The sequence below is a fragment of the Procambarus clarkii genome, chromosome 59 (assembly GCF_040958095.1).
Source record: "Procambarus clarkii isolate CNS0578487 chromosome 59, FALCON_Pclarkii_2.0, whole genome shotgun sequence".
NCBI classification, from domain to species: Eukaryota; Metazoa; Arthropoda; class Malacostraca; order Decapoda; family Cambaridae; genus Procambarus; species Procambarus clarkii.
The window spans coordinates 27,461,966-27,486,273 of record NC_091208.1 but is presented as its reverse complement, the minus strand read 5'-3'; the positions used below and the strand labels follow the sequence as shown (position 1 = coordinate 27,486,273).

Below are 24,308 nucleotides of genomic sequence, written 5' to 3'. Positions count from 1 at the left end.
TTGAAATAAAGCCTTCTGCAGATACCGCCCTTTGTGACGTCATCATCCCTAATGTGGCGCGAGGCGCGCTAAATGCGGATCCCAGGAGGTTCACACATAAGTGTGAACTCTTAATCTAGCTTAATACCTCAACTGTACTCTGTGCTTCATCAAAGTTGATATTCAGCTACAATAGCTCGTATTTTCGCTCATTACTTATATTTTCTGTTATTCAAACCTTCCTAACCTAACCTAACCTATCATATTATATATAACAAACAAATACATTCTACAGAAAAGTTATTGTTGTTGTTTAGTGACATCGTGAAAAGCGACCTCAGGTATAGGGATAAGGTATTGCTGGTCATTAGCACATAGGTATGAAGGTATTACTGCACCTTACTGGTCAACTATGTATGACGTCACCAGACAACCAATGCGACCTTTGGCGTTCTACTGGCATATGTATTTAATGTTATTATTCAAAAATGACTAGACTAACCATCCCCACCTAACCTAATCAGAGGACTAAGAATATACATTTTAGTCATCCACAACTGTAATCATTATTCAGTGATAAGTTCAAAAGTATAACAGAAGCCCAAATGTCGTACTGCAATTTAAGCCGAATCGTACATCTGGCAGCATAGCAGGTGAGCTGAACATAAGAATAAAGGTAACTGCACAGGTCCTATTGGCCCATACGAGGCAGCTCCTATATATTTCCACCCAATCTCATTCATGTCCACCCTATGCCTAAAACAACCAAGGGATCCCACTTAAAGTATTAGTTTACTATAATAGTTTTAATAAATAGCTATCATTCTAGTTTTATACACAACAGCAATTATGAAACCCTATAGCTAGATATTCTACTATAATCCACAAGTAGTTACCACACATCTGGCAGTACAGCAGATTAGTGGCTGTGTTCATAGGCTAGTCAACTGTCCTCACATCCATCAAATAGATATCCAAATGTCGCACCTCAATTCATCCATCTAGCAACTCAGCTGGATGTTAGCCACTATATTCATAGGCTAATCATTTCTACACCTCAAAAAATCCTAGTCTTGCTACGCAAATCAGGTAACTTGTTTCTAAACCAACAGTCGCAAATACAATCATGCGTACCTACACATACTTCAAAACCTATGCATTCATAGAGAATAGCCTAGTTTTTTTGCCACCATTTCCCCATTAATCAGATGTAATTTATGCCATACACACAGAAAATGCAGCATTTACACGCCAAATAAGCCATTTATGCACAAAATATATTATTTACACTCAAAATATGCCATCACATAAAAAAATATGAAATTTTCATACAAAATATGTCAGTTGCATACAAAAATATACCATTTATACAATATTGCATGTACACTCAGAGTATGACATTTACACAAAGTACAGTATTTTGCACAAATATATCAAAAGTCTGATGCATTTAGACAATCAAAAATGCACTTTCACTAAAATTACACAATTTCACATACATAATTTTCACAAAATACCCACACATTGACTCATAAACCAAAATACACTTACAATATTGAGATCTATTTTATCAGATTACAGAGCTTACACAAAATACACAATTTTCACACACAAATACAGTTGCACCAGTTCCACTTCCACAAAAATTATTATAAAACATGGACAATTATTACAGTTTGTGTAATTATTTTACATCTTTGCACAATTAATACAAGAAAACTTGCTATATAATTACTCAACTTGCACAATGACAATCAATACGCAAAGGTATAAATAAACAATTCGTCCATATGCAATTACACAACATGCGCAATTAATACACATCTTATACAAATATTACACATCTTTCATAATTATTACACACAACTTGTACAAATACATATCTAGCACAAATACATACAATACATAACTACCCCAAATATGAAAATACACAACTAGCATAAATACACGATTTACACAAATACAATTGCGGCATTTACACAACTTGCTCAAAAATATAATCAATACACAACTTACCAAAATATGAACAATACATAACTAGCACATATTCCTTAAATACACAACTATGCAATTTCCGCAAATACACATACAAAAACATATACAATTAATACATACAACTTGCACAAAACAATACACAATTTATAGAAATATAATCAATACATAATTGCAATAATCATACAACTTATGCAAAATACATAATCTGCACAATTAATACACAAGTATATTAATTGTGCTATATATGTACAAACACAACCAACTAGGACAAACAATACACAATTTGCATGATATTTTTCTGGGTATATATAGGACATTAATTATAATATGCTGAGTTTAACCAACTCCCCAAAAGTCAGAATTTCACATATAAAAATTGTTCATATGACTTCCGATGAGCTCAATATATAACACATTCTTTTTCCATTAGGATATCAACATTATTAGCGCTAAACTATTCATCAAACATATGTCCACTGTTTTTATGTCTTATTAATACCTTCCTTGTTACATTCTCTCCAATCAGGCCACCATATTTATGTATTTATTCAAACCATCTAACAGACTTATTTGTTCTAGCCTTAGTTATGTTAGGGCAGGTGGGGTTAGGTGAAGTCAGTATTGTCTATGATAATTTTAGACAAATTTGGTATATCTTATCAAAATGCTTCCTGTTAAAACTTAAATTCATCTAAATCTATCAAAAATATACTTATACTACGCAAATTTGACTAAATTCAACCTAGCTAAACTTACTAAATATGAGCATCCCATATCCTCACATACAAGCCTATGTCGCCTCTGTCCATACATTATATGAATCTGCCATATAGCACGAACCCCAAATAGGAAAATTTACACTATTTCATAAACATACTAGTTCATTAGCCTAAGATATTATATATGTCCTTCCCTACACGACCTCACCTAACCTGACCTAGCATATCCAACCCTGGATTTGGTTAAAGTTGGCGAAATTTATGCTATGCCACCTAAATTTCACCAAATTTAAGGCAATTTCCACCAAATATACCCAAATGTTGCGTAGCATAGCACTGCCAAAGCCCATTTTCTCCTATTCCATACTACCCTACACAACCTCACCTAACGTGACCTAGCATATCCAAACCCGGATTTGGTTAAAGTTGGCGAAATTTATGCTATGCCACCTAAATTACACCTAATTGAAGGCAATTTCCACCATATATACCCAAATGTTGTGTATCATAGCATCGCCAAAGCCCATTTTCTCCTATTCCATACTACCCTACACAACCTCACCTAACCTGACCTAGCATATCCAAACCTGACCTAGCATATCCAAACCTGGATTTGGTTAAAGTCGGCGAAATTTATGCTATGCCACCTAAATTCGACCAAATATACCCAAATGTTGTGTATCATAGCATCGCCAAAGTCCATTTTTACCTACATTTTCTCGTATTCCATCCTACCCTACACAACCTCACCTAACCTATCCTAGCATATCCAAACCTAGATTTGGTTAAAGTCTGCGAAATTTAAGCTATCCCACCTAAATTCTATCTAATTTAAGGCAATTCCCACCAAATATATCCAAATGTTCTGTATCACAGCACTGCCAAAGCCCATTTTTACCTACATTTTCTCCTATTCCATCCTACCCTACGCAACCTTACCTAACCTATCCTAGCATATCCAAACCTAGATTTGGTTAAAGTCGGGTAAATTTAAGTTATCCCATATAAATTTGACCTAATTTAAGACAATTCCCACCAAATATACCCAAAAATGTTTTTGGAACATAGCACGGCCAAAGCTCATTTTAGCTGAGTTTTCATCTATTCCAACCTGCCCTAGACAACCCTACCCATCCTCTCCTGGCAGATCCAAAGTCAGATTTGCATATAGTTGGCAAAAAATTTATGCCTTTCCCACCTAAAATTTATCCTAATTTAAGCCAATTTCCACCGAATATACCCAAATGTTTTGTATCTTAGCATGGCCAAAGTTAATTTCACCCAAGTTTTCACCTATTTCATCTTACCTTACACAGCCATACCTAACCTGACCTAGCATATCCCAAGCTAGATTTGATTAGAGTTCGTGAAATTTATGCTTACTCGCCTAAATTCAACCTAATTTAAGACAATTTCTACCCAATATACCCAAAATGTTTTGTTACATAGCTCAGCCAAAGACCATTTTAGCCAAGTTTTCACATATTCCATCCTACCCTACATAGCCTTACCTATCCCTGACCTAGCAGATTTGATTAAAGTTGGGGAAATTTAAGCTATAGCCATCAAATTGGAGACAATTTCCACCAAATATGCCTAAATGTTGTGTATCAAAGCACAGCCAAAACCCATTTTACCAGCATTTTCGCCCATTCCATCTAAACCTGGACCTAGCCTCTGATACTACATATACTCAGAGAAGTGATGTTTTTTTGGATATGAGCCTAAATGCCCGTGCCTAACCTGCAAGAGTCTTGGAGCTTTGTTGAATATTTTATCTATTTTTCTTCGAAAACTTAAGTTTTGGATATGAACCTATCCGCACTGTGCCTAACCTGCTAGGATCTTTGTTGAACATTGTAACCATATTCATAGAAAAGTGATGTTTTGGATATGGACCTAACAGCCCCTCTCCTTTAAAACTTGGAACTGTGTTCAATATTGTAGATATAGTGTTGGGTATGTGTTTTGTTTTTACACATCAACCCAACCGTCCTTGACCTAACCTCCCTTTATCTAACTTCAAATTTATCGCAAATATGGAAGGAACGTGTTGTTTGTGCAACAACCCAACCGTCCTGGACCTAACCTCCCTTCATCTAACTTCAAATTTATCGTAAATATGGAAGGACGTGTTGTTTGTGCATCAACCCAACCGTCCTGGACCTAACCTCCCTTCATCTAACTTTAAATTTATCGTAAATATGGAAGGACGTGTTGTTTGTGCAACAACCCAACTGCCCTGGACCTAACCTCTGATACACGAATCTTGGTTCAACATTGCATCATACTCGTAGCATATTTTTTTTCACATAATTCAACCATCCTCAACCTAACCTCTATTACCTGGGGGGAGGGAGGTTAATGGAAAATATGATAATAATGGGAATTTTCTCTACATCAGTTCAACTTAACCATCCTTAACCTAACCTTAGTTAGAAAGGGATATAACTCACCAAAACTATTTAATTACCATTTACCTTATTTTCCTTATCCTAACCCATAACCAGAGGGTTTAGACCCCCCTTTACCTCGAAATTAGAGTATAGGGTTAAATTAGGGAATGTTAAGTTTATGTGTGAAAATATATTCCTACCTTAAATATATTGTATAATTTCGAGGTAAAGGGGGGTCTAAACCCTCTGGTTATGGGTTAGGATAAGGAAAATAAGGTAAATGGTAATTAAATAGTTTTGGTGAGTTATATCCCTTTCTAACTAAGGTTAGGTTAAGGATGGTTAAGTTGAACTGATGTAGAGAAAATTCCCATTATTATCATATTTTCCATTAACCTCCCTCCCCCCAGGTAATAGAGGTTAGGTTGAGGATGGTTGAATTATGTGAAAAAAAATATGCTACGAGTATGATGCAATGTTGAACCAAGATTCGTGTATCAGAGGTTAGGTCCAGGGCAGTTGGGTTGTTGCACAAACAACACGTCCTTCCATATTTACGATAAATTTAAAGTTAGATGAAGGGAGGTTAGGTCCAGGACGGTTGGGTTGATGCACAAACAACACGTCCTTCCATATTTACGATAAATTTGAAGTTAGATGAAGGGAGGTTAGGTCCAGGACGGTTGGGTTGTTGCACAAACAACACGTTCCTTCCATATTTGCGATAAATTTGAAGTTAGATAAAGGGAGGTTAGGTCAAGGACGGTTGGGTTGATGTGTAAAAACAAAACACATACCCAACACTATATCTACAATATTGAACACAGTTCCAAGTTTTAAAGGAGAGGGGCTGTTAGGTCCATATCCAAAACATCACTTTTCTATGAATATGGTTACAATGTTCAACAAAGATCCTAGCAGGTTAGGCACAGTGCGGATAGGTTCATATCCAAAACTTAAGTTTTCGAAGAAAAATAGATAAAATATTCAACAAAGCTCCAAGACTCTTGCAGGTTAGGCACGGGCATTTAGGCTCATATCCAAAAAAACATCACTTCTCTGAGTATATGTAGTATCAGAGGCTAGGTCCAGGTTTAGATGGAATGGGCGAAAATGCTGGTAAAATGGGTTTTGGCTGTGCTATGATACACAACATTTAGGCATATTTGGTGGAAATTGTCTCCAATTTGATGGCTATAGCTTAAATTTCCCCAACTTTAATCAAATCTGCTAGGTCAGGGATAGGTAAGGCTATGTAGGGTAGGATGGAATATGTGAAAACTTGGCTAAAATGGTCTTTGGCTGAGCTATGTAACAAAACATTTTGGGTATATTGGGTAGAAATTGTCTTAAATTAGGTTGAATTTAGGCGAGTAAGCATAAATTTCACGAACTCTAATCAAATCTAGCTTGGGATATGCTAGGTCAGGTTAGGTATGGCTGTGTAAGGTAAGATGAAATAGGTGAAAACTTGGGTGAAATTAACTTTGGCCATGCTAAGATACAAAACATTTGGGTATATTCGGTGGAAATTGGCTTAAATTAGGATAAATTTTAGGTGGGAAAGGCATAAATTTTTTGCCAACTATATGCAAATCTGACTTTGGATCTGCCAGGAGAGGATGGGTAGGGTTGTCTAGGGCAGGTTGGAATAGATGAAAACTCAGCTAAAATGAGCTTTGGCCGTGCTATGTTCCAAAAACATTTTTGGGTATATTTGGTGGGAATTGTCTTAAATTAGGTCAAATTTATATGGGATAACTTAAATTTACCCGACTTTAACCAAATCTAGGTTTGGATATGCTAGGATAGGTTAGGTAAGGTTGCGTAGGGTAGGATGGAATAGGAGAAAATGTAGGTAAAAATGGGCTTTGGCAGTGCTGTGATACAGAACATTTGGATATATTTGGTGGGAATTGCCTTAAATTAGATAGAATTTAGGTGGGATAGCTTAAATTTCGCAGACTTTAACCAAATCTAGGTTTGGATATGCTAGGATAGGTTAGGTGAGGTTGTGTAGGGTAGGATGGAATACGAGAAAATGTAGGTAAAAATGGACTTTGGCGATGCTATGATACACAACATTTGGGTATATTTGGTCGAATTTAGGTGGCATAGCATAAATTTCGCCGACTTTAACCAAATCCAGGTTTGGATATGCTAGGTCAGGTTTGGATATGCTAGGTCAGGTTAGGTGAGGTTGTGTAGGGTAGTATGGAATAGGAGAAAATGGGCTTTGGCGATGCTATGATACACAACATTTGGGTATATATGGTGGAAATTGCCTTCAATTAGGTGTAATTTAGGTGGCATAGCATAAATTTCGCCAACTTTAACCAAATCCGGGTTTGGATATGCTAGGTCACGTTAGGTGAGGTTGTGTAGGGTAGTATGGAATAGGAGAAAATGGGCTTTGGCAGTGCTATGCTACGCAACATTTGGGTATATTTGGTGGAAATTGCCTTAAATTTGGTGAAATTTAGGTGGCATAGCATAAATTTCGCCAACTTTAACCAAATCCAGGGTTGGATATGCTAGGTCAGGTTAGGTGAGGTCGTGTAGGGAAGGACATATATAATATCTTAGGCTAATGAACTAGTATGTTTATGAAATAGTGTAAATTTTCCTATTTGGGGTTCGTGCTATATGGCAGATTCATATAATGTATGGACAGAGGCGACATAGGCTTGTATGTGAGGATATGGGATGCTCATATTTAGTAAGTTTAGCTAGGTTGAATTTAGTCAAATTTGCGTAGTATAAGTATATTTTTGATAGATTTAGATGAATTTAAGTTTTAACAGGAAGCATTTTGATAAGATATACCAAATTTGTCTAAAATTATCATAGACAATACTGACTTCACCTAACCCCACCTGCCCTAACATAACTAAGGCTAGAACAAATAAGTCTGTTAGATGGTTTGAATAAATACATAAATATGGTGGCCTGATTGGAGAGAATGTAACAAGGAAGGTATTAATAAGACATAAAAACAGTGGACATATGTTTGATGAATAGTTTAGCGCTAATAATGTTGATATCCTAATGGAAAAAGAATGTGTTATATATTGAGCTCATCGGAAGTCATATGAACAATTTTTATATGTGAAATTCTGACTTTTGGGGAGTTGGTTAAACTCAGCATATTATAATTAATGTCCTATATATACCCAGAAAAATATCATGCAAATTGTGTATTGTTTGTCCTAGTTGGTTGTGTTTGTACATATATAGCACAATTAATATACTTGTGTATTAATTGTGCAGATTATGTATTTTGCATAAGTTGTATGATTATTGCAATTATGTATTGATTATATTTCTATAAATTGTGTATTGTTTTGTGCAAGTTGTATGTATTAATTGTATATGTTTTTGTATGTGTATTTGCGGAAATTGCATAGTTGTGTATTTAAGGAATATGTGCTAGTTATGTATTGTTCATATTTTGGTAAGTTGTGTATTGATTATATTTTTGAGCAAGTTGTGTAAATGCCGCAATTGTATTTGTGTAAATCGTGTATTTATGCTAGTTGTGTATTTTCATATTTGGGGTAGTTATGTATTGTATGTATTTGTGCTAGATATGTATTTGTACAAGTTGTGTGTAATAATTATGAAAGATGTGTAATATTTGTATAAGATGTGTATTAATTGCGCATGTTGTGTAATTGCATATGGACGAATTGTTTATTTATACCTTTGCGTATTGATTGTCATTGTGCAAGTTGAGTAATTATATAGCAAGTTTTCTTGTATTAATTGTGCAAAGATGTAAAATAATTACACAAACTGTAATAATTGTCCATGTTTTATAATAATTTTTGTGGAAGTGGAACTGGTGCAACTGTATTTGTGTGTGAAAATTGTGTATTTTGTGTAAGCTCTGTAATCTGATAAAATAGATCTCAATATTGTAAGTGTATTTTGGTTTATGAGTCAATGTGTGGGTATTTTGTGAAAATTATGTATGTGAAATTGTGTAATTTTAGTGAAAGTGCATTTTTGATTGTCTAAATGCATCAGACTTTTGATATATTTGTGCAAAATACTGTACTTTGTGTAAATGTCATACTCTGAGTGTACATGCAATATTGTATAAATGGTATATTTTTGTATGCAACTGACATATTTTGTATGAAAATTTCATATTTTTTTATGTGATGGCATATTTTGAGTGTAAATAATATATTTTGTGCATAAATGGCTTATTTGGCGTGTAAATGCTGCATTTTCTGTGTGTATGGCATAAATTACATCTGATTAATGGGGAAATGGTGGCAAAAAAACTAGGCTATTCTCTATGAATGCATAGGTTTTGAAGTATGTGTAGGTACGCATGATTGTATTTGCGACTGTTGGTTTAGAAACAAGTTACCTGATTTGCGTAGCAAGACTAGGATTTTTTGAGGTGTAGAAATGATTAGCCTATGAATATAGTGGCTAACATCCAGCTGAGTTGCTAGATGGATGAATTGAGGTGCGACATTTGGATATCTATTTGATGGATGTGAGGACAGTTGACTAGCCTATGAACACAGCCACTAATCTGCTGTACTGCCAGATGTGTGGTAACTACTTGTGGATTATAGTAGAATATCTAGCTATAGGGTTTCATAATTGCTGTTGTGTATAAAACTAGAATGATAGCTATTTATTAAAACTATTATAGTAAACTAATACTTTAAGTGGGATCCCTTGGTTGTTTTAGGCATAGGGTGGACATGAATGAGATTGGGTGGAAATATATAGGAGCTGCCTCGTATGGGCCAATAGGACCTGTGCAGTTACCTTTATTCTTATGTTCAGCTCACCTGCTATGCTGCCAGATGTACGATTCGGCTTAAATTGCAGTACGACATTTGGGCTTCTGTTATACTTTTGAACTTATCACTGAATAATGATTACAGTTGTGGATGACTAAAATGTATATTCTTAGTCCTCTGATTAGGTTAGGTGGGGATGGTTAGTCTAGTCATTTTTGAATAATAACATTAAATACATATGCCAGTAGAACGCCAAAGGTCGCATTGGTTGTCTGGTGACGTCATACATAGTTGACCAGTAAGGTGCAGTAATACCTTCATACCTATGTGCTAATGGCCAGCAATACCTTATCCCTATACCTGAGGTCGCTTTTCACGATGTCACTAAACAACAACAATAACTTTTCTGTAGAATGTATTTGTTTGTTATATATAATATGATAGGTTAGGTTAGGTTAGGAAGGTTTGAATAACAGAAAATATAAGTAATGAGCGAAAATACGAGCTATTGTAGCTGAATATCAACTTTGATGAAGCACAGAGTACAGTTGAGGTATTAAGCTAGATTAAGAGTTCACACTTATGTGTGAACCTCCTGGGATCCGCATTTAGCGCGCCTCGCGCCACATTAGGGATGATGACGTCACAAAGGGCGGTATCTGCAGAAGGCTTTATTTCAAAATATGAGAGGCTTGCTTTTACTGAATGAGTTTTTTATTTGTTAAATGCTACAGTATGGTGTGGGAGGTATGTTTTGAGCGAATGTGAGACGCGCATAAGGAAAGGGTCACTACCGAACTCGCATTGAAATCACAAATGCCCAGGCCTCTATTTTTTAATATAAACGACTGATAGCAGTTTTATTTTTTGCCCTATGTATAATAAACATTCCTTTAAGAAAGATTATCAAAGCTCAAATTACTTTCTCTAGAACGACGACGACGAAGAAGAAATAGGGGTGACATGATAGAGGTGTGACTGAATGGTCATAGTAAAGGGGAATATTATTAACCTATTATACGTATCAACATGAAACAGAATAGGAAATGAACTGGATAAGTTTTATATTTAGGAAAAAGACCTGGGTAAATACTGGTTCTGTAAACAGGGTTTGAACTCATTTCTTATGTTATTATTATGTAATCTTAGCTATAAAATGATCTTAGACAATGGGAAACCGTATGGTAATACCTAATTGTGAAAAAACGAGCTTATAATGGTTAACGCCATTGCACATTAGACTTGACAGAAGGCAGCATTTGAATCCCCCTTTGCTATAAATATTGAAAATGGGAATAATTACACTATAACAGAAAACGGACTTACACAGGGAAGATGAAGACGGGGGTGACGTCATTGACCATTAGCAATGTCTGTGCATGGCCCACTGGGGTAACGAAAAACAGGTACGCCAGAACGTGTCCCATCAAAACTGCAACGAAAAACAGGTACGCCAGAACGTGTCCCATCAAAACTGCATCGAAAAACAGGTACGCCAGAACGTGTCCCATCAAAACTGCAACGAAAAACAGGTACGCCAGAACGTGTCCCATCAAAACTGCATCGAAAAACAGGTACGCCAGAACGTGTCCCATCAAAACTGCAACGAAAAACAGGTACGCCAGAACGTGTCCCCTTAAAACTGCAACGAAAAACAGGTACGCCAGAACGTGTCCCCTTAAAACTGCAACGAAAAACAGGTACGCCAGAACGTGTCCCATCAAAACTGCAACGAAAAACAGGTACGCCAGAACGTGTCCCATCAAAACTGCAACGAAAAACAGGTACGCCAGAACGTGTCCCCTTAAAACTATAACGAAAAACAGGTACGCCAGAACGTGTCCCATTAAAACTGAGATGAAAAACAGGTACGCCAGAACGTGTCCCCTTAAAACTATAACGAAAAACAGGTACGCCAGAACGTGTCCCATCAAAACTGAGATGAAAAACAGGTACGCCAGAACGCGTCCCATCAAAACTATAACGAAAAACAGGTACGCCAGAACGTGTCCCATCAAAACTGAGATGAAAAACAGGTACGCCAGAACGCGTCCCACGAAAACCCCCTGGCCCTACGAGTGTCCGCGGCTAAATGTCATGAAAACCCCTGGCCCTACGAGTGTCCGCGGCTAAATGTCACGAAAACCCCCGGCACTACGAGTGTCCCCCAAAACCCCTGGCCCTACGAGTGTCCGAGGCTAAATGTCACGAAAAACCCCTGGCCCTACGAGTGTCCGCGGCTAAATGTCACGAAAAACCCCTGGCCCTACGAGTGTCCGCGGCTAAATGTCACGAAAACCCCCTGGCCCTACGAGTGTCCGCGGCTAAATGTCATGAAAACCCCTGGCCCTACGAGTGTCCGCGGCTAAATGTCACGAAAACCCCCGGCACTACGAGTGTCCCCCAGAAAAAGCAAAACGGACACTCGTAGTGCCTTATCCCACTACTAACGAGACCTCACGCCTCACCTGCAAGTCGCACCATCATGCCTTTACGCAACTATTTACGAAACCTGTACATCAATTTTGCGTTCATTAGATAATTGATGAGCACTGGAGCACCACGAGGTAGTTTATAACAATCATAACCTTGGGTTGTGAAGTTGACGAGCTCGTCAAGTTGTTAATTACTGTAAAGTTGCCATGATTAATTAATTAAGGAAAGATGCAGTGGTCTCAAAAGTGCTTGCATAAATGAGCATATCTTGGCAGGTCGGTGCCGGGGTATGCTCAGGGCAGCATGGCAAGGTTAGGTCGGTGCCGGGGTATGCTCTGGGCAGCATGGCAAGGTTAGGTGTCGGTGCCGGGGTATGCTCAGGGCAGCATGGCAAGGTTAGGTCGGTGCCGGGGTATGCTCAGGGCAGCATGGCAAGGTTAGGTCGGTGCCGGGGTATGCTCTGGGCAGCATGGCAAGGTTAGGTGTCGGTGCCGGGGTATGCTCAGGGCAGCATGGCAAGGTTAGGTCGGTGCCGGGGTATGCTCTGGGCAGCATGGCAAGGTTAGGTGTCGGTGCCGGGGTATGCTCAGGGCAGCATGGCAAGGTTAGGTCGGTGCCGGGGTATGCTCTGGGCAGCATGGCAAGGTTAGGTGTCGGTGCCGGGGTATGCTCAGGGCAGCATGGCAAGGTTAGGTCGGTGCCGGGGTATGCTCAGGGCAGCATGGCAAGGTTAGGTCGGCGCCGGGGTATGCTCTGGGCAGCATGGCAAGGTTAGGTGTCGGTGCCGGGGTATGCTCAGGGCAACATGGCAACGTTAGGTGTCGGTGCCGGGGTATGCTCAGGGCAGCATGGCAAGGACAGGTCGGTGCCGGGGTATGCTCAGGGCAGCATGGCAAGGTTAGGTCGGTGCCGGGGTATGCTCAGGGCAGCATGGCAAGGTTAGGTCGGTGCCGGGGTATGCTCTGGGCAGCATGGCAAGGTTAGGTGTCGGTGCCGGGGTATGCTCAGGGCAGCATGGCAAGGTTAGGTGTCGGTGCCGGGGTATGCTCAGGGCAGCATGGCAAGGTCAGGTCGGTGCCGGGGTATGCTCAGGGCAGCATACCAATATCAAATCTGTGCAAGAATATGCTCTGGGCAGCTTTACCATGAGGTTATCTTGAGATGATTTCGGGGCTTTAGTGTCCCCGCGGCCCGGTCCTCGACCAGGCCTCCACCCCCAGGAAGCAGCCCGTGACAGCTGACTAACACCCAGGTACCTATTTTACTGCTAGGTAACAGGGGCATAGGGTGAAAGATACTCTGCCCATTGTTTCTCGCCGGCGCCTGGGATCGAACCCGGGACTACAGGATCACAAGTCCAGCGTGCTGTCCGCTCGGCCGACCGGCTCTCTACCTGACAGGAAGAGTTGTAAAGACAGCTCTCGCCAACATTACTGTGCCCCACGTCGCTGTTACTCGATGATACGACCAAACTCCAACCAATAACATGCCTTAAATCATCAAATCATCTGTTACAACAACACCAATTTGCATACTCGCAGATTTGCTGTCTTAACGATGATTAAAAAGCGCAACACAATCCCCAATCTTACTTCTACCAAGACTGAGGTGAGTCTCAGACTCTTACCTGGTTGATACCTGGTTGATGGGGTTCTGGGAGTTGTTTTACTCCCCAAGCCCGGCACGAGGCCAGGTTTGACTTGTGAGAGTTTGGTCCACCAGGCTGTTGCTTGGAGCGGCCCGCAGGCCCACATACCCACCACAGCCCGGTTGGTCCGGCACTCCTTGGAGGAAACAATCTAGTTTCCTCTTGAAGATGTCCACGGTTGTTCCGGCAATATTTCTTATGCTCGCTGGGAGGACGTTGAACAACCGCGGACCTCTGATGTTTATACAGTGTTCTCTGATTGTGCCTATGACACCTCTGCTCTTCACTGGTCTCGATCTTGAGCGTCTCGATCAGAGCAAGATCAGTGTAAGATGTGATCTTACCCACAAGGCCACGAGCATGCCTTAACAAGCCAAGATTGATAAATGGCGCGGGCAGACATCTGTGTGCGCCAACAATTCCTTATACCCAGATCAAGCCTATACCGTGCTCCCTTGCGATCATCCAATCTCCTCCCAGCAGCCATCATGTTGTCAAGGATACGACTCAAGTGACTATTGTGTACATCTTTTAAGGGGGTCGTGATGTTTCTCTCGTAGACAGTGGGGAAAGCAGCAAGAGGCTGCTTGAACACCAAGATGATTCTCTCTACTATAATGTGACGCTATGAGGGCATAGAATCATCTGTCATAGAATCATCTGGCATAGAATCATCTGTCATAGAATCATCTGTCATAGAATCATCTGTCATAGAATCATCTGTCATAGGAGGCAGTGCCCATTGTGTTGGAACTATTACCCCGCGTAAACATTCATACTTTACCTCAAACTAAATCATTTTTTCAACCTACTGGGTATACCTATTGAGTATACTTAGATTACATTGTGATCAAGGCGTCTGTGGGACGCCAAGTCTCCTGGCAGGGACTAGGTAGCCACTATGCCTTACTCGATAAATTCAATTTACTCTTTCTCGATTAAAAATGAATATCATTACATGTGGTAATTTTTTTTGGTGAAGTTAGGTTTGGGGACAGGTTAGGTAAGGTATTTGGGTTCTGTTTGGTAACTATTTGTGTTTGAAGTACTTGGGGTACTTGGAGAGGTGATCGAAACACTGTTCAAGGTTCGAACAACCTGCAGCTGTTCGAACAACTAATATGGCGGCTGGAGTAACGAGCAATTAGCCATTGTTTATGAGGAAGAGCTATAAAATCCATAATTGAAACATTAAAATAATCTGTTGTGAGATCCTGGTATTCTCTGACTCCCTCACACACACACACACACACACACACACACACACACACACACACACACACACACAAACACACACACAAACACACACACAAACACAAACACACACAAACACACACACACACACACACACACACACACACACACACACACACACACAAACACACACACACACACACACACACAAACACACACAAACACACACACAAACACACACACAAACACACAAACACACACACAAACACACACAATGAAGACGGCACACATAAGGCAGCTGATTTAAACAACCAGCAGCTGATTTAAACAACCAACAGCTGATTTAAACAACCAGCAGCTGATTTAAACAACCAGCAGCTGATTTAAACAACCAGCAGCTGATTTAAACAACCAGCAGCTGATTTAAACAACCAACAGCTGATTTAAACAACCAGCAGCTGATTTAAACAACCAACACCTGAGCTTGTCACAGTGGTGGCGACAAGCAGGGTTTTGGCAACAACGCCATTCACTCACAATTTAGCGCAGTTACCCGTTTTGCGAGCCTCGCGGTGTCCATCTTCTTTGTCACAACTTGTAAACAAGTACCCAACGCGAATATATTTGCAATTTATACACACAGTATATATTAATGTGTGTGTAAATTGCTGCGTCCTCGGTCCGGTCCGGAGGCTGAGGTGCTCCAAGAGCTCCATTAACTTGTAACCACTCACTGTATTCATCAATGTATAAACTGTAGTCTTTAAATAACTAATAAAGCAAAGCAAGATACAAACGGGGGGGGGGGGGTAAGGGTTATGGTAAAAGAACGTATTTGATATATATATATATATATATATATATATATATATATATATATATCACCTCAAGGTAATCTTTAGGTAAAGATATCAGAAAGACAGTCAAGGATAAAGGTTATCCTTGAAGAAGACAGTCAAGGATAAGGTTATCCTTGATGAAGACGATCAAGGATAAAGTTTATCCTTGAGGAAGATAGTCAAGGATAAAGGTTATCCTTGAGGAAGATAGTCAAGGATAAAGGTTATCCTTGAGGAAGATAGTCAAGGATAAAGGTTATCCTTGTGTAAGATAGTCAAGGATAAAGGTTATCCTTGATGAAGACAGTCAAGGATAAGGGTTATCCACTTCAAAGGACTAAATAGTTCACAGTTAGGCTAATTGGTCTACCAGGTGTCTAGCGATAGTTTCAGTGGATTCCTCACTGGTTCGGCCTTTCTAACTAACGACCCGGGCCACGATTCACCAATCACCAACGCAACCACCGAACGAAACCACTTCATCTTTCCCTAATCATAGTTGCTTTGTTTACATCAATTAAGCAGTTAACAAGTTTGCAAGCATGATAACGCAAGATTATTAGTGTTGTTAAACAACCTCATTTGGCCTTGGAGCTCACAGACTAAATAAATATCCAGGTTTTGGCCAGTGGTAATGTTAATGGTGAACCGTGTCCCTGATCAGTATGATTGTTGGTGCTGGCATCTCGCTCTCAAACACAATCTGATACATTAGTCGTAGAAAACGGACCGTCAGGGTGAGATAGCAGCTTTTTGATGAAAGGGGTAATAAGGGAGACTTTTTTTTGCTCTCGCTTATACTTGGCCCTTAAGCTTAGCCCTTAAGCTGGCCCTTAAGTGCTTGCCACATTCCCTACTTTCAGTGGGACTATTTGTTTACGCATTCTGCCATTGGTCTAGTAAGCATCGTGTCCCCTTCCAAGTGATGTTTTGGAATATCAGGTGGAGATGTGTCCCTCTATTGTATGACAATCTCCATGTGAGGGGGAGATGTTTGGCGTCCCTTGGCGCGCCCCTGGGAGCCAGGGACGGAACACCTCTATTGTGTGACAATCTCCATGTGAGGGGGAGATGTTTGGCGTCCCTTGGCGCGCCCCTGGGAGCCAGGGACGGAACACCCACCCACAGGGGAAACCACCGGGAAGACTTTCGACACCCGCTGAGGCCACAGACGGTGGCGCCATAACACTGTAGATAGCTGGGCCAAGATGCCGGCTAGTGGCACCTGCACAAATAAGGTCAGTAAGGTCAAAAAGTGTTTAAATGACTTAGCGGAGCAAGAGCAAACACGCTCCACTATGCCCCGAGGGACATCATCTTGAGATGATTTCGGGTCTTTAGTGTCCCCGCGGCCCGGTCCTCGACCAGGCCTCCACCCCCAGGAAGCAGCCCGTGACAGCTAACTAACTCCCAGGTACCTATTTACTGCTAGGTAACAGGAGTATCAGGGTGAAAGAAACTCTGCCCATTGGTTCTCGCCGGCGCCCGGGATCGAACCCGGGACCACAGGATCACGCGTCCAGTGTTCTGTCCGCTCAGCCACCGGCTCCTGCAGCCTAGTCCTATATTTACACCCAAAAAATCTGGCCCATTATTTAAAGTGTCCTTATCCTAACCCACCAGAGGAGCCAAAACAGAAAACGGAGCGTCAATTTCGCTAGCCGCTTCCATTTTCTAGTACGACAATTTTTTTTGCTTTATGTAACACATACGTACGAAATGCAACGTTCTTTGTAAGAGGACAGGTTGAGCAATCAACCGTCGCATTTTGACGTATACTTTAAGACCAAAATTCGTCGTACTATAAAATGGAAGCGGCTGGCGAAATTGACGCTCCGTTTTCTGTGTAACATCGGTCGATGTGGTTGTAGAATGATTAGGTTGTGGGCAGGAATTGGAGTACCAAACGTCCACTGCTTTTTCTTAGTTTATTATAAATATATATATATCTTCTATCTTCTACACGGGCCACGAACTAGCTTGTAGAGTGTGTAAGGGAGCGCGTGTAGACGCTCTGATGCCCGGGCTGTGTCTGAGGTCTGTGGTCTGCAGCAGATTAGATTGCATTCAAATCTGCTGACACGTTCTTGATACTTATTAAGTTGTTTAGCTTAAGAGGGTATTAGGTCACCCTATGTGTATGTCCATGGGCGACTAACTGGCGTCCAACACCGCTCGGCACGCTATCATCGGCGTCCTCGGCGATCTGATTGAAAAATTTGAAAACCCTTGGGCGTGTACCTAACGTTATATACAGTGATTTACCTATAGTGGCCGTAAACAAACAAGTTTTGAGACGTCCAACACCGTCTCGGACATGCATGAATAATGAGTACAATGCTTAAATATAATCCTTAAACTAAGCTATCCATGGAGCATCATGACTAACTAGCTAAATGTCTGCACAACTGGAGGCAGGAGGTCCGGCAGCAGGTAGAGGCGGTAGCGGTAGTCAGCGGACCAGAAGTTGCGCGTAAGAATTCATGATGCTCAGCCACAGTGTTACCTGTTAAGTAGATTATAAACGGTAGACACTAACGTAGGCACAATATATTACATGGCAATACATAGAATAAGCGTCATTTCCACTAAAATATGGAGAGCATGAACGTGGCAGGAACACGAGGACCTACATAGTGTATAGAGACACGACAAGATCAATAAACTACGAACGAAGATACCTGAGGTGGAAGGGTCTATATACATTGAACCGAGGGGTGCGAAACGAATGTTGTAATCACTCTTAAATCTAGTCATAAAACTATGAATTCTCAGGTGCTAGTCCATCACGAACGTAGTCCCCCTCTGCCATGTATGAACAGGCAGGGAGAGGGGAGCAGATAGAACGCATCCATTGTCCCTTACAGACTGGAACACCACAGTCACACGAAGAGGAATCATCAGACTGTTGGTAGTGTACTGTCGAAATAACAGGTCTGGACCGAAGATTGTATGTGTGAGTACGTGGTGGGGTAGTATCGCTGGGCATGTCTAAGACCGAAGTGGGTGTGTCTGAGGTCTGTGGTCTGCAGCAGAGTAGATTGCATTCAAATCTGCTGACACGTTGTTGATACTTATTAAGTTGTTTAGCTTAAGAGGGTATTAGGTCACCCTATGTGTATGTCCATGGGCGACTAACTGGCGTCCAACATCTGTTTTGGGTCCTCTGGTAGGTTAGGATAAGGGCACTTCAGTACGACAGTTTCTTGACGTAGAGGAAACCTTAATAGAACGGTCTGAAACAACACCAAACTGTTCGTGGCAATAAGGCTCAATTGCCCTAGTGTTACGGTGATAAAGAGGCCATAATGCCTGCTACGTCAGTAGGGTGCAAGACGGTGCCATGCCACACGCTGCCATCCTTGCAATAAGCCTCCCGTAATCCCTCAATATTGCAGCGATCAACGCGCCCTCAAGACGGGCTAATGAGATGCTCTCATTAAGGTAATGCATCCTGAACCGTTTGGGCTTGTACCGTGTACCGTGTGTACCGTTTGGCCGTGTACACCGTCTGGGCTTGTACCGTGTACACCGTCTGGGGGCCGTGTACCGTGTACACCGTCTGGGAGTGTACAAGTGGTCTATGATGGTCTAGTGGTGGCATTTACCTCTCAGCCCTTCTCTCACCCCTAACATTACACTTGAACTATGACCACGTTAGTGCGTGTCCAGTCTGACCTTCATGCTGTGGACGGAGGTGGCCTCCACAGCTTCTTCCTTCGGGGCTTAGCGTCCCCGCGGCCCGGTCCTCGACCAGGGCCTCCTTTATGTATCCGTTTTGAAGGGAAACCAGAGTTCCTTTTTGTTACACATCCCCAGGAAGCAGCCCGTGGCAGCTGTCTAACTCCCATGTACCTATTTAACTGCTGGGGGAACACGAGCCTCAGGATGAAATAAACTGCCCATTTGTTTCCGCCTCCGTAGGGGATCGAACCCGGAAACTCAGGATTACGAATCCTGAGCGCTGTCCACTCAGCCGTCGGATCCCCCTAGGTCAGGGAACCAGTATTTTCTAATATTCCTTCCAATCATTTGCGTCTCCAGCTTCCATATATGTTCTCTTCGGTTTCTGTTACCTTCATCTCGCAGTATCTTGTATGTCGTGATCATATGCTAGGCTTCGTCTCTTCTCTAGGGTTGTGAGGTTCAATTCTCCTAATGGTATTAGTGCTGGCACGTGTTGTAAAGCTTATATACTGTTTATATTTGGGTTCTATGCTTCACAAGGTGCGGGATCTATGCCGAGGCTGCACATGCCAGTATGGGTCTCACGAATGTTGAAAGGTGTGGTGTACAAGGAGTGTGGTACAGAAGTGTCGATGAAGGTCATGGGAATTGTCTGGTGAACAGGTGGTGAGGAGGAAGGGGGGGGGGAGTATGGGGGGAGGGTTCAGGGGGTAATGACCGCCCCCCCTCCCCTCCCACCCCCCTCACAGCCGTGCGCAGACCCACTGATCATTACAGTAGTGGTGGTTGGGGTTAGTGCGGTACCCACCTGAAGTACCACTGCTCCTGCTCCTGTTGCTCCTGCTCCTGTTGACACCGTTCATGGTGCTGATATCCCTCTAGGCTAACTGTCCCAGGGCCACAGAGGCCTCCCATTCCACACGAGGCCAAGAGAGCGCTGCTCTACGGGCCGACGGTGATGTCAGCGGCGGGTGTAAACCTTTGCGATACCCCGCGCCAGAGTCAACAGTCTGGTGGACCCATCAACAACACCCACACTCCAGCCACGCCCCCCCCCCCATGTCTTACGGGAATGACAGAAACGGTTTTTATAAGGGTATAGGTTAAGTAATAATTGTAATTAAGAAGCAATAAGATGCTTATCTTAACATACAAAGAAGGTTAGGTTAGGTCGGTGTTTTCTATTAAGCTTTTCAAGGTAAACTAAAATATTCACAATAAATTAGTATGTCACATATGCACTTATTAGTAAACCAATATTGACTATAAGCAAGTGCGAGAACGGCTTGAATTCAGTACATCTACTCCCTTGTGTTGTACTGAACATCCTCCCCTTGTTCTGCTTTGTCTTGTATTGGTTTTTCGCCTCTGTTGCATACTGTTGCATACTCTTGTATGCCTCCTGTATTTTCACACCTGGTGCACCAGCATCTACAATAGGCCTCGCTGTATTCTTACACAATCGACCCCCGTTCAGCCCCCTGTACTGTGTAGAGGGGCTGGTCCCAAACCTGCACACAGAAATAACACCACATGAGACCAGGAGGCATGGCAGGATGTGCAGAATACCCCCGTTGAAGAGCAGAGGTGCAACAGGTACTCTGAGAGAGAACTATCAACATCAGAGGCCCGAGACTGTTCAACACGCTTCCACTACACATAAGGGGCATAACTGGCCGACCCCTCACAGTGTTCAAGAGAGAACTATTAACATCAGAGGCCCGAGACTGTTCAACACGCTTCCACTACACATAAGGGACATAACTGGCTGACCCCTCACAGTGTTCAAGAGAAAAGTATCAACATCAGAGGCCCGAGAATGTTCAACACGCTTCCACTACACATAAGGGACATAACTGGCCGACCCCTCACAGTGTTCAAGAGAGAACTGGATAAACACCTCCAAAGAATACCTGATCAACCAGGCTGTGACTCATACGTCAAACTGCGAGCAGCCGCGTTAAACAACCTGGGGCCAGATTCACGAACGCACTTACGCAAACACTTACGAACCTGTACATCTTTTCTCAATCTTTGGCGGCTTTGTTTCCAATTATTAATTAAACAGTTAATGAGCTCCGAAGCACCAGGAGGCTGTTTATAAAAATAACAGTTGAATGGGAAGTTTTCATGCTTGTAAACTGCTTAATAAATGTAACCAAAGTCGTCAAAGGTTGAGGAAAGATGTACACGTTCGTAAGTACTTTCGTGAATCTGGCCCCTGGTTAACAAGTCCAGCAACCAGGAGACCTGATCTACGACCGGGCCGCGGGGACGCTAAGACCCGGAAGCATCTCAAGGTAACTCCCCCGATGTAAAAATTGTGGTGGTTTAGGGACATGATAAACCCCTTAGAATTGACGCCCTTAGGGACAATGTGTATCGGCTCCAATAGGCCCCAAGGGGTAGGTAGGTTGGGGGGATGTTGCTTTTAATTCGGCTGATTAGCCTTAATTATTCTTCTTCCCTAGGGTCGTAAATGATATTTATCTGTGTGAGAGTTTCACGTATACTGACGAAGCAATTTGGTATACCATCTCTTTGAACCCGTGTGTGTATTTACTATTTGTGCCTGCAGAATCAAGCACTTAGCTCTTGGACCCCGCCTTTCTAACCAGTCGCTTTTCCTCGTATTATGTCTACTACACATATTTCTCTCTCTAACACACACACACACATATATCCCCAGGAAGCAGCCCGTAGCAGCTGTCTAACTCCCAGGTACCTTTTTACTGCTAGGTTAATAGGTGCAGCAGGGTGAAAGAAACTCTGCTAATTGGTTTCTACTTCGGCAGGAAATCGAACCCGAGCCCTTAAGACGACTCTCTCTCGCTCGCTCGCTCTCTCTCTCGCTCGCTCTCTCTCTCTCTCTCTCTCTCTACGAGAGCAAGAGAGAGAGAGAGAGAGAGAGAGAGAGAGAGAGAGAGAGAGAGAGAGAGAGAGAGAGAGAGAGAGAGAGAGAGAGAGAGAGAGAGAGAGAGAGAGAGCGAGAGAGAGAGAGCGCGATAGAGCCAGCCAGCCAGCCAGCATAGTATAGGAGACAAGGGTGATTTAGTGATGATAAAATATGAGATTTACCGCCTCTCAGCACGCCATCAGAGACCTTACCACTATACCACCCCACACAATGGATACCAGATGAAAAATTCCTCCAAACCAGTGAAGCCAAACCGCTTCCTGTAAATTGTGCTGGACCAGCCGGATTGCAAAGGCTCTAGGCCTATAGGATTGACTCCCCTATGTCCTTCAGCCTATCCAGCAACATCAGGATCTCCTGGATTGCTTTTTACAAGGACTTCTGGAAGCTATCATTGTGTTCACTTTTGATGGACACATTTAAGGGCAAGGAATTTAAGCGTAATGTTTTAGGTAATCAGAGTTCTATAGAGGGAGAGAGAGAGGAACAGAACCCACAGGAGAACCCCGACGGGTCACAAGAACCGACGGACACACCGAGAACGATAAAGAAGTATGTGAGGTATCAATGATAATTACCAGGTAGATGTTATGTTAAAGAGTTACCAGAGACCAGACCCATCATATGGAAGACTGATGGAAATGGTAGAGGAAGGAACCACAGATCTGAATATGGAAATAGGAGACAGAGGGTGAAATTGGAGGGAATAGGAGAGTGGGGACAGGGGATAGACCTAGGGGACGCCATCGGTCCACACCCATGGACGTCCCTCGTCCCCCCGACCGTCCACAATATCAACTTCAACAATCCGTCAATTATAACTTGCTCTCCGAAGCTGAAATTTTAGCGAAAAGTTCCCTATCGCTATGTTTACAACTTGTTAATGTACGACCAGGTCGCAAGTGATCTTGTGTGTGTCGCTAGTTAAGCTGTCCGCTACGATACGTCTCTCTGAAGCTACGATACGTCTCTCTGAAGCTACGATACGTCTCTCTGAAGCTACGATACGTCTCCCTGAAGCTACGATACCTCTCCCTGAAGCTACGATACCTCTCCCTGAAGCTACGATACCTCTCCCTGAAGCTACGATACCTCTCCCTCAAGCTACGATACCTCTCCCTCAAGCTACGATACCTCTCCCTCAAGCTACGATACCTCTCCCTCAAGCTACGATACCTCTCCCTCAAGCTACGATACCTCTCCCTCAAGCTACGATACCTCTCACTGAAGCTACGATACCTCTCACTGAAGCTACGATACCTCTCACTGATTCTACGATACCTCTCCCTGAAGCTACGATACCTCTCCCTGAAGCTACGATACGGTTCAGAAGAACCCTCCCTCCCCCCTTCCAGGTTGCAATAATTTCGACCATGTCGCGGCGTAGTCGTTTGGAGCGTGTGCGTGTGTGCGTGCGTGTGTGTGTGTGTGTGTGTGTGTGTGTGTGTGTGTGTGTGTGTGTGTGTGTGTGTGTGTGTGTGTGTGTGTGTGTGTGTGTGCGTGTGTGTGTGTGTGCGTGTGTGTGCGTGTGTGTGTGCGTGTGTGTGTGCGTGTGTGTGTGCGTGTGTGTGTGCGTGTGTGTGTGCGTGTGTGTGCGTGTGTGCGCGTGTGTGTGTGTGCGCGCGCGTGTGTGTGCGTGTGTGTGCGCGTGTGTGTGTGTGCGTGCGTGTGTGTGTGCGTGTGTGCGTGTGTGCGTGTGCGTGTGTGTGTGTGTGTGTACTCACCTAGT

At 42.4% G+C, this 24,308-nt stretch overlaps 1 protein-coding gene across 2 annotated transcripts in view; it reads right to left on the bottom strand.

Moving 5' to 3' along the window:
• The window catches only part of LOC138353698 (uncharacterized), a 117,441-nt gene that overhangs the window by 34,988 nt on the left and 58,145 nt on the right, over positions 1-24,308 (bottom strand). Inside the window, exon 2 of one of the 2 annotated variants that reach the window (XR_011223280.1) lies at positions 17,898-18,481. The exons of the other annotated variant lie outside the window; for it this stretch is intronic. The gene's annotated coding sequence lies outside the window, so the exon portion shown is untranslated. Of the gene's footprint in view, positions 1-17,897; positions 18,482-24,308 lie in introns of those variants that run through there. 2 annotated transcript variants of the gene reach the window in all.